We start from the raw sequence: 9,193 nt of genomic DNA, 5'->3' as shown, positions 1-9,193 counted from the left end.
CTCAAAATAGAATTATGAATAAACAAATTTGAACATTTGATACATTTTGTCAAATTTCTTTTGGGGACACTTGGGTCAATTTACAGTCTTAGTCACTGTGTAAGAGTATCGGTCTCACGTAGACACAGAGGACAGACATGTGGACATAGCAGGGGAAGGAGGAGAGGGACGAACTGGGAGAGTAGCACTGAAACATATACTTTCCCGCAGGTGAAACAGATAGCTGGTGCAGAGTTGTACAACACACGGTGCTCAACCCGGTGCTCTGTGACAACTTACAGCGGTGAGATGGGGTGGGGTCAGGGAGGGAGGCTCAAGAAAGAAGGGACATACGTATACTTCTGGCTGATCCATGTTGTAAAGCAATTACCCTACAACTAAAAATAAGTTGAAAAAGAGTATCAATCTCAGGGTGGCATCAGTTGTCAGGGACCTTACATTTTTCTATTCTTATGTTATATTAACAGGAAATTTTATTGTAATTTCCTATGTATATTTTGATCAGTGAGACTGACAGTGTTCATGATTTTATTGCCCATTTTTTTTTTTTCTAGTAAGAGATAAAGGCAGATTACAACCCAGGTCTATTGAGAGCTAAAACTTCTGTCCTTACCTAACACCTTAATAGCCTTGTAAAACTGGAGTTGGGCTTCTTGGTAGTGCAGTGGATATGAATCTACCTGCCAATGTAGGGGACGTGGGTTCAATCCCTGATCTGAGAAGATTCCACAGGCTGAGGAACAACTAAGCCCCTATGCCACAACTTCTAAGCTCAAGCTCTAGTGCCCACAAGCCACAACTAATGAGCCTGTGTGCCACAACTCCTGAAGCCCATGCACCTCGAGCTGGCGCTTCACAACAGCAGAAGCCATGGCAACGAGAAGCCTGTGCAGGGCAATGAAGAATAACCTCCTCTCACACCAAGTAGAGAAAGCACGTGTGAAGCAACAAAGACCCAGTGTGACAAAAATAAAATAAAATTAAAAAAATAAAATGAAGTAAAACTGGAGTTAATTGGTCGACTTGTCTTCAGGCAGTCCAAGCAGCCTCTGGATGCTCAGTCTGAGCCCATGCATTCTAACTGCATAGATCACGGGCTTGAGTGCAGAGGGATGATGTTGTGTAGCACATTGAGGAGTACAGGGATAATAGGAAGCTTTTTTATCTGCAAGGTGTGTGTCAGATAGCACAATGACACCTGTGTAGAGGAAGAAGATGAGGATGATGTGGGAGTTGCAGGTGCTCAGAGCTTGTGACAATACTTCTGGTGATATCAGTCTCAGCACAGAATCAAGGATTAAAGCACAGGAAGAAAAAACCAGAGCCATGTCACTCCCTGTCAGGATCCATGCTAAGATCAGTTGGTAAAATTTGTTCACAATGATGTCATCACAAGCCAGGTTGGCAACCCCCAAGTGAGAGCATAGGCAGTGGTCAGTTTCATTCCTGGAATAGTAATGTCTCTGGACAGCTAGTATAGGCACTGGGATGGTCAACAGGCTCTTCCTGAGCGCTATGAACCCTGTGACTTTGACCAAAAAACCTTTAGTGACGATGGAGAGGTATTGAAGGGGGTGAGAGATGGTGTGTATTTGTCCACTGCCATGCAGAGGAAGATGGTAGATTCCATGCAAACAAAGCAGTGGATGGCACAGATCTGAGCAAAACACTTAGGAGGTGAATGGCCTTGGCATCAAACCAGAAGACAGACAAAATCTTAGGCATGATGCTGGTAGCCAGGCTAATGTCCACAGCTGTCAATATGCCCGGAAAAAGTACATGGGCTCATGCAGCGAGAGCTCATGTTGGATGGTGATCATGATGAGATTGGTACCAAAGACTAAAAAGTGGAGCATAGCCAGGGGCAGGAAGAGCCAGTGCTGCCAATCACGAATGCCTGGGAGCCCCATCAAGATGAACTGGGAAATCTGGAGGCTGGAACTGTCAGTAACACTGGTAGAAGTATCTATGGGATAGGTGCCCTATTCTTGGTTATTGTTCAGTCACTCAGTCATGTCTGACTCTTTGTGAACCCATGAACTGCAGCACGTGTTTCCCTGTCCTTCACCATCTCCTGGAGCTTGCTCAAGCTCAGGTCCATTGAGTCAGTGATGCTATTCTTGGTGGCTGTCCATAAAACAGAAATAAGAAAGAGGTTGCATTTGAAAGTTCAGCTGAGGGTCCTGATTAGAGACTGCCACCAATGACACAATTTCTTTTATTCATGAATGACCCCCAACTTTCTTTTGGCTCTGAGAAATATTCCACAGAGGAGCAATAAGGAAAGCCCAAGTTAATTCCAAGCAGAAATGTTTGAATACCTATTTGTCATCACTACTTCTATGTCTACATGTCCAAATATATCAACAATAACCAATTATCTGTTATCTAACAAATAATAAATATTAATATTTTTACTCCCATTTTTTTGCTTTATATTTAAGCAATTTATATCCTATAAAATAATTTTGTATCTTGCCTTTGTCTCCTAGTAGTATGCTCTAAGACATAAAATAGGCAGTAAAAATTTACTGCATGGATGAATAAATGAACCATGATTTTTAAGTATCATTAAAAGCCATGTGAAATATCAATTTCTGTATTTCTATATTTGGCTCTTTCATATATTACTTAGCAGTATTTTACTTTTCAGATTATTTCCTTTGAGTAGAATTTCAAAAATGATACAAAGGTGATCTGTGCAAAGGGCATATCATGCTCAGTCCCTCAGTCATGTTTGACTCTTTGCAACACCATGGACTGTAGCCCTCCAGGCTCCTCTGTCCATGGGTTTCTCCAGGCAAGAATACTGGAGTGGGTTGCCATTTCCTCCTCCAGGAGATCTTCCCAATCCAGGGATTGAACCCAAGTCTCCTGTGGCTCCTGCATTGGCAGGCAGATTCTTTACTACTGAGCTACCTGGGAAAGGGCATAGCCATGTTAAAATTTTACTTTTAATAGTATTCTGATATTCTTAGTGTTATACATGCGGATGGGAAAAAAATCAAATAACATTAAAAAGTAAAACAATGGAAAGTAAGACTCCTGTGTTTGGGCCTCCCAAATCCCTTCTCTTTCACCAGAGGCAGCCAGTAATACCAGTTTTGGGGGAATCTTTCTAGAGATAGTTTTTGCATCTATAGTTTTTGTATATATTTTCCCATAAAAGACAAAAACAAATGTTAGCATACTAATCATTCTCTTCTTATTGTTTCCTCTTCTTTTATTTTTTAACTTGTCTCAGAGACCACTCCATATCATGTTATAGATATGCCTCATTGGTAAGTTGAATGATTTTGTACCACATAAATGTCCGATATCTTAATGAGAACTTTTGAAAGGCATGCAATTTTTTCCCAGTATTTTCTATGGTAAAACATGATCCAATAAAAGTACTGTTCATATATATTTAAACATATATGTAAGTTTACCCATAATTTCCACATTACTGGGTGAAATGGACCAAGAAAATGATTTCAATTGATAATTGCTAAACTGTCTTTCAAAGAGGTTTTTCTACCCCTTTGTGACAATATGGGCTTTTATATTTTTGACAGACACTGAAATGTTGCTTCATAGATACACAGTAATACTTTACACATCCATAATTTGTTTATGAGTGTCTATTTCATCACATCCATGCCATAATTAAAATTTTCAATTTAAAAATCTTGATTAATAGAATAAGTAAAAATTGATATTGTAATTTTGGTTTACCTTTCTCATCATTGTTTTTTGAACTTTGACTACTTTTTAACTTTGACATTTTAAAAGATCTTTTTCCCCCATTTCCATACTTAAGTAATTTTCTATTTTGGCTTTATGTACAGCCCATCCTTTATGTATATGGCTTTATGTACAACTCATCTGCATCACGATGCAGAGTACATCATGAGAAACACTGGGCTGGATGAAGCACAAGCTGGAATCAAGATTGCTGGGAGAAATATCAATAACTTCAGATATGCAGATGACACCACCCTTATGGCAGAAAGCAAAGAAGAACTAAAGAGCCTCTTGATGAAAGTGAAAGAGGAGAGTGAAAAAGTTGGCTTAAAACCTCAACATTCAGAAAACTAAGATCATGGCATCTGGTCCCATCACTTCATGGCAAATAGATGGGGAAACAGTAGAAACAGTGACAGACTTTTTTTTTGGGGGTTCCAAAATCACTGCAGATGGTAACTGCAGCCATGAAATTAAAAGATGCTTGCTCCTTGGGAGAAAAGTTATGACCAACCTAGACAGCATATTAAAAAGCAGAGACATTACTTTGCTGACAGAGGTCCATCTAGTCAAAGCTATGGTTTTTCCAGTAGTCATATATGAATGCAAGATTTGGACCAGAAAGAAAGTTGAGTTTCCAAAAGTTTCCTTTTGGACCATAAAGGAAATCAGTCCTGAATATTCATTGGAAGGACTGATGCTGAAGCTGAAGCTCTAATACTTTGGCCACCTGATGTGAAGAGCTGACTCATTAGAAAAGACCCTGATGCTGGGAAAGATTGAAGGCAGGAGGAGAAGAGGACAACAGAGGATGAGATGGTTAGATGGCATCACTGACTCAATAGACATGAGTTTGAGCAAGCTCTGGGAGATGGTGAAAGACAGGGAAGCCTGTCACAAAGAGTCAGCCACGACTGAGTGACTGAACAATAACAGATAGCTAAATCATTGTTGTCGCCCTATTCAGTAAATAAACCTTTCCATTACTTTGCAGTGTGCTTTTTTTTGTCAAATATTAAATTCAAACATATTCAAGGATCATTGCCTGACCAGTCAGTTTCCTGTTTTTAATGCCAGTACTAATTGAATTAGTATATTTACCACATGATGGAGAAGGGTTTTACTAATAATTTTGGACAATTTTTTTCAATTAAAAAAAGACTGGTTGTATTATATTGAAACATACAAAGCAATATGGAAGAACTGATTTTCTTTATCCCATTGATTCTTTCCATTCAGAAATTTAATGGGAATTTCTGTCATAAGTGTCGTAAGTAGTTTTAGAATTTTTTACCTTATATTTCTCTTTTATCTCTTTATCTTTCCAAATTAGCTATTATTATTTTAAAAACCTTCAGATCATTATTGCTTTCTAAAACATTTCACAAAACATAACTATTTTACACTACTGCTTTCCAAAGCTACTAATTATTTGGGACATTCTCCTTGGTATTTTTTTTTTTTTTTTTGCAGGAAGATGCATTGCTAAAATTTCACTGGGATAACTTTATTTAATGTAAGCTCTTATTTATATTTTGCATCTTTTAAAAATGTTTATAATTTTCTAAACAATATAAAGAAACACTGATGGTGAACATCCTTGTCTAGATCTGGACTTTAAATAGAATGCCAATGGAGCTCTCCTAAGTGTGGTGCTGGTGAGTCAGTTCAGTTCAGTTCACTCACTCAGTCATGTCCGACTCTTTGCGACCCCATGGACTGCAGCACACCAGGCTTCCCTGCACATCACCAACAAGCAAGTTTGAGCTTGCTCAAACTCATGTCCATTGAGTCAGTTATACCCTCCAATCATCTCATCCTATGTCGTCCCCTCCTCCTCCCACCTTCAATCTTTCTCCAGCATCAGAGTCTTCTCCACTGAGTCAGTCCTTTGCATCAGATGGCCAAAGTATTGGAGTTTCAGCTTCAGCATCAGTCCTTCCAATGAATACTCAGGACTGATTTCCTTTAGGATTGACTGGTTTGATCTTCTTGCAGTCCAAGGGACTCTCAAGAGTCTTCTCTAACACCACAGTTCAAAAGCATCAGTTCTTTGGTACTCAGCTTTCTTTATGGTCCAACTCTCACATCTATACATGACTACTGGAAAAACCATAGCTTTGACTAGATGGACCTTTGTCGGCAAAGTAATGTCTCTGCTTTTTAATATGCTGTCTAGGTTGGTCATAACTTTTCTTCCAAGGAGCAAATGTCTTTTAATTTCATGGCTGCAGTCACCATCTGCAGTGATTTTGGAGCCCAAGAAAATAAAATTTGTCTCTGTTTCCATTGTTTTCCCATCTATTTGACATGAATTGATAAGACCAGCTGCTATGATCTTAGTTTTTTGAATAGTGAGTTTTAAGCCAACTTTTTCACTCTCCTCTTTCACTTTCATCAAGAGGCTCTTTATTTAGTTCTTGACTTTCTGACATAAGAGTGGTATCATCTGCATATGAGATTATTGATATTTGAATCCTTTTTGGATAAACAGTTTTAACTCTTTTGGCGATTTTATGTCTAATTTTTGATTTGTTTTTTTAAAATCAGAAATGAGTGAATTAAATCACTCTCTCTGTTCAGGCTCTTGTATCTGTAATTTAAACAGAATGCTGTCCTGCTTTCACCATCCTTTCAGCATTTACTACATGCCTCCCCGTGTTATGCTCCAAGAGGCAGCAATTCTGGGACTCTTTCCTCCAGGAGGGGTTTCTATTCTTTCTAATATGTACACTTCTCTCACTTGTTTTTCAGACCTCAGGCCTTTGTCTTTATACAGATCTTGAGAGAAAAGAGGGCCAGAATGGCAATGATCAAACTAAGGAAACAAAGTGAGAACATCGAGAGAGGAGGAAGAAAGAGGCTGGGCAACCAGAACAGAGCTAGCACACATGGCAGGAAATCAGCCTCCTCCTCTCACCTCGGCCTCCTGGTCACTCCCTGCTAGGAGGTCTTGGAGAGATCCTCTGCATGTGAAACTGCCTCCTGTTGCTGTTGTTCAGTTGCTTATCATGTTCAACCCTTTGTGACCCCATGGACTGCAGCACCGCAGGCTTCCCTGTCCTTTACTATCTCTCAGATATTGCTCAAACCCATGTCCATGGAGTCAGTGATGCCATCCAACCATCCCAGTGAGTCAGCTCTTTGAATCAGGTGGCCAAAGTATTGGTGCTTCAGCTTCAGCATCAGTCCTGATGAATATTCAGGGTTGATTTCCTTTAGGATTGATTGGTTTGATCTCCTTGCTGTTCAAGGCACTCTCAAGAGTCTTCTCCAGCACCTCAGTTCGAAAGAAGCAATTCTTTGCTGTTCAGGTTTCTTAATGGCTTCTGTTCTCTTGGCTACACTCTTGCTTTTGCTGCAAAGAGTACATCCTTTCCTCTCCGCTGGCACCTGGGTTGTTGCATAGATTGGAACTTGGAGGTGCCCTGGACCCTTTATGTTACTCCCTTGGTCCTCCAAGAAGCTCTCGCTAATCTTTTTTCCTGTGTGCATCAAAACTTGATGTTTTCTCACTGTAGCCCGGAAAGACCTTCAACAGTCTCAGGAGCATATCCAGCTCATCTCAGGGAAGAGAAGTACTCAGGCCTCAGTCCCTTGGGAAGCACTATTAGTGCTCATCTCTGCTGATGAAGGTTTAGAAAGAGGTGTTTTTCTATCTGTATGACTTCACCAAGGCCGGCCCCTCCCCCCAGACACAATTTTCTTCATCCTCCATAGGGACTATTTTCCATTGGGACTATTTTCCAGCAGATGTATTCTCTCTGTTTTATGTTTTACCATGTCTTTTCTCATGGGTTATCTCTCCCATATAAGAGCATATTTATACTTACTCTCCTAGATACATTCTATCTGACTCCCCCACCCCCAGATCCACTTGCTCTGTACCGAGAGGCTAAAGTCTATTGCCTCTGGATGTTGTTAGGTTTAGCTAATAGGAAGAACTGGCAGTTGATCAGAGGCAGAAGAAGGACAAGTTGAGGGGTTTATCCCTCTGAGTTGCCCCTTACAAGTCCACTAACTGTTCTGTAGTGCCCGGGGCCTCTCCCAAGGCCACTGCTCCCATGAGGTGATTCCCTTGATGACTCTGTCAGTAGTGAGCTCTCCATTGCTGTCCAGCCTAGGGAGAGTAATGTCTTTGATGTTACCAGCCCTGGTGTATTTTGCCACCCCTGCTTTATTATTATTGTTTTTAACTCTTCCCATGTATTTTGACCGTTCCTTTCATTATACTCTCTTCAATCTTTCCTTTTGCATGTGTCATCTGTTTCCTGTTAGGACTTTGACTATTATACCTCCTGATCTCAACTTTCTCCCACCCCACACCCTTGTCCTAAATTTGCTTCCTCTCTTTCCTTTCCTACAAATTCCTAAAGCATTTCTCTCAATGTAGCTCCCAGTTCCTTACCTCTCATATTCTTTTAAATCTACTTGAGATTTATATTCTCCTATTTTCCTACTAAACCAAAATGTATCAAATTTTAAAAACTTTTTATTTTGTACTGGTGTGTAGCCAATTAGCAATGTTGTGATAGTTTCAGGTGGACTGCAAAGGGTCTCAGGTTTGATTCATGGGAAATAGACAATGAAACAGTTGAGGGTGCAAGAAGTTTATTAGGTATCAGAACCCATGGAAAAGCAGGGAGAAGGAAAGATTGGGTAAACGGAGAAGTAGACTGTGATGCAGGTGTGAGAGGGCCTCAGTCAACTGACTCAGAGCTCTAGAGGGGATAGAATAACCTCTTTCTCCAAATGACACAAGAATATGAGAGGTTGTTGACACCAGTGGATATGACCAGTGGATATATATGGCACTGGAAAGCCAGAGACAAGAATTTCCATGGATATTTTAATATGGCACTCAACCTAATCTTACAAATTGATACTTTCCCACATATTTGTTAATAAAAATACCTAAAGAGGAAGAATCAGATTGATGAATTTAAGCTATAGAAGCAGTATATATTATAAGGCTATAATAATTGACACAGTGTAGTACAGGAAAAAGAAAAAAAGATTATTAAAAAGAAGAGAGAGCTGAAAGATAAAGCTACATGTATGTGAACACAAAGCAAAGCAGTGTAGGAAAGCACAGTCTTTTTTTAAAAGGTACAAGGTCTATAGGCTGCCCACAGGCAAAAGTGAACCTTGATCCCTAGCCACATAAAAGTAATTTTGAGAATAAATGTGAAAGGTTAAAAACAGTAAAAGCTCTAAATGATAGCATAGAAGAATATATTCATAACCTTGAGGTAAATGAACATTTCTTAAATAGCTCATAAAAGAGGACTAAAAGTAAAGGAAATGATTAATAAAACTGGATTTTTTTTTTTACCTAAAATTTTTCATTTCTCTTTAGTAAATATTTAGGCATGGACACTCCAATGTTCACTGCAGCACTATTTACAAAAGCCAAGACATGGAAGCAACTTAAATGTCCATCAACAGATGAATGGATAAAGAAGAT

General features: G+C 39.5%; 1 pseudogene; it reads right to left on the bottom strand.

The window, feature by feature from the left end:
* Positions 1-1,010: 1,010 nt before the first annotated feature.
* Positions 1,011-3,435, bottom strand: LOC110144704 (olfactory receptor 56B4-like; annotated as a pseudogene).
* Positions 3,436-9,193: the final 5,758 nt, after the last annotated feature.

The sequence above is a fragment of the Odocoileus virginianus genome, unplaced genomic scaffold (genome assembly GCF_023699985.2).
Source record: "Odocoileus virginianus isolate 20LAN1187 ecotype Illinois unplaced genomic scaffold, Ovbor_1.2 Unplaced_Contig_20, whole genome shotgun sequence".
In the NCBI taxonomy this organism is placed as follows: domain Eukaryota; kingdom Metazoa; phylum Chordata; class Mammalia; order Artiodactyla; family Cervidae; genus Odocoileus; species Odocoileus virginianus.
The sequence above is the reverse complement of the archived record's forward strand: the minus strand, read 5'-3'. Positions and strand labels throughout refer to the sequence as shown.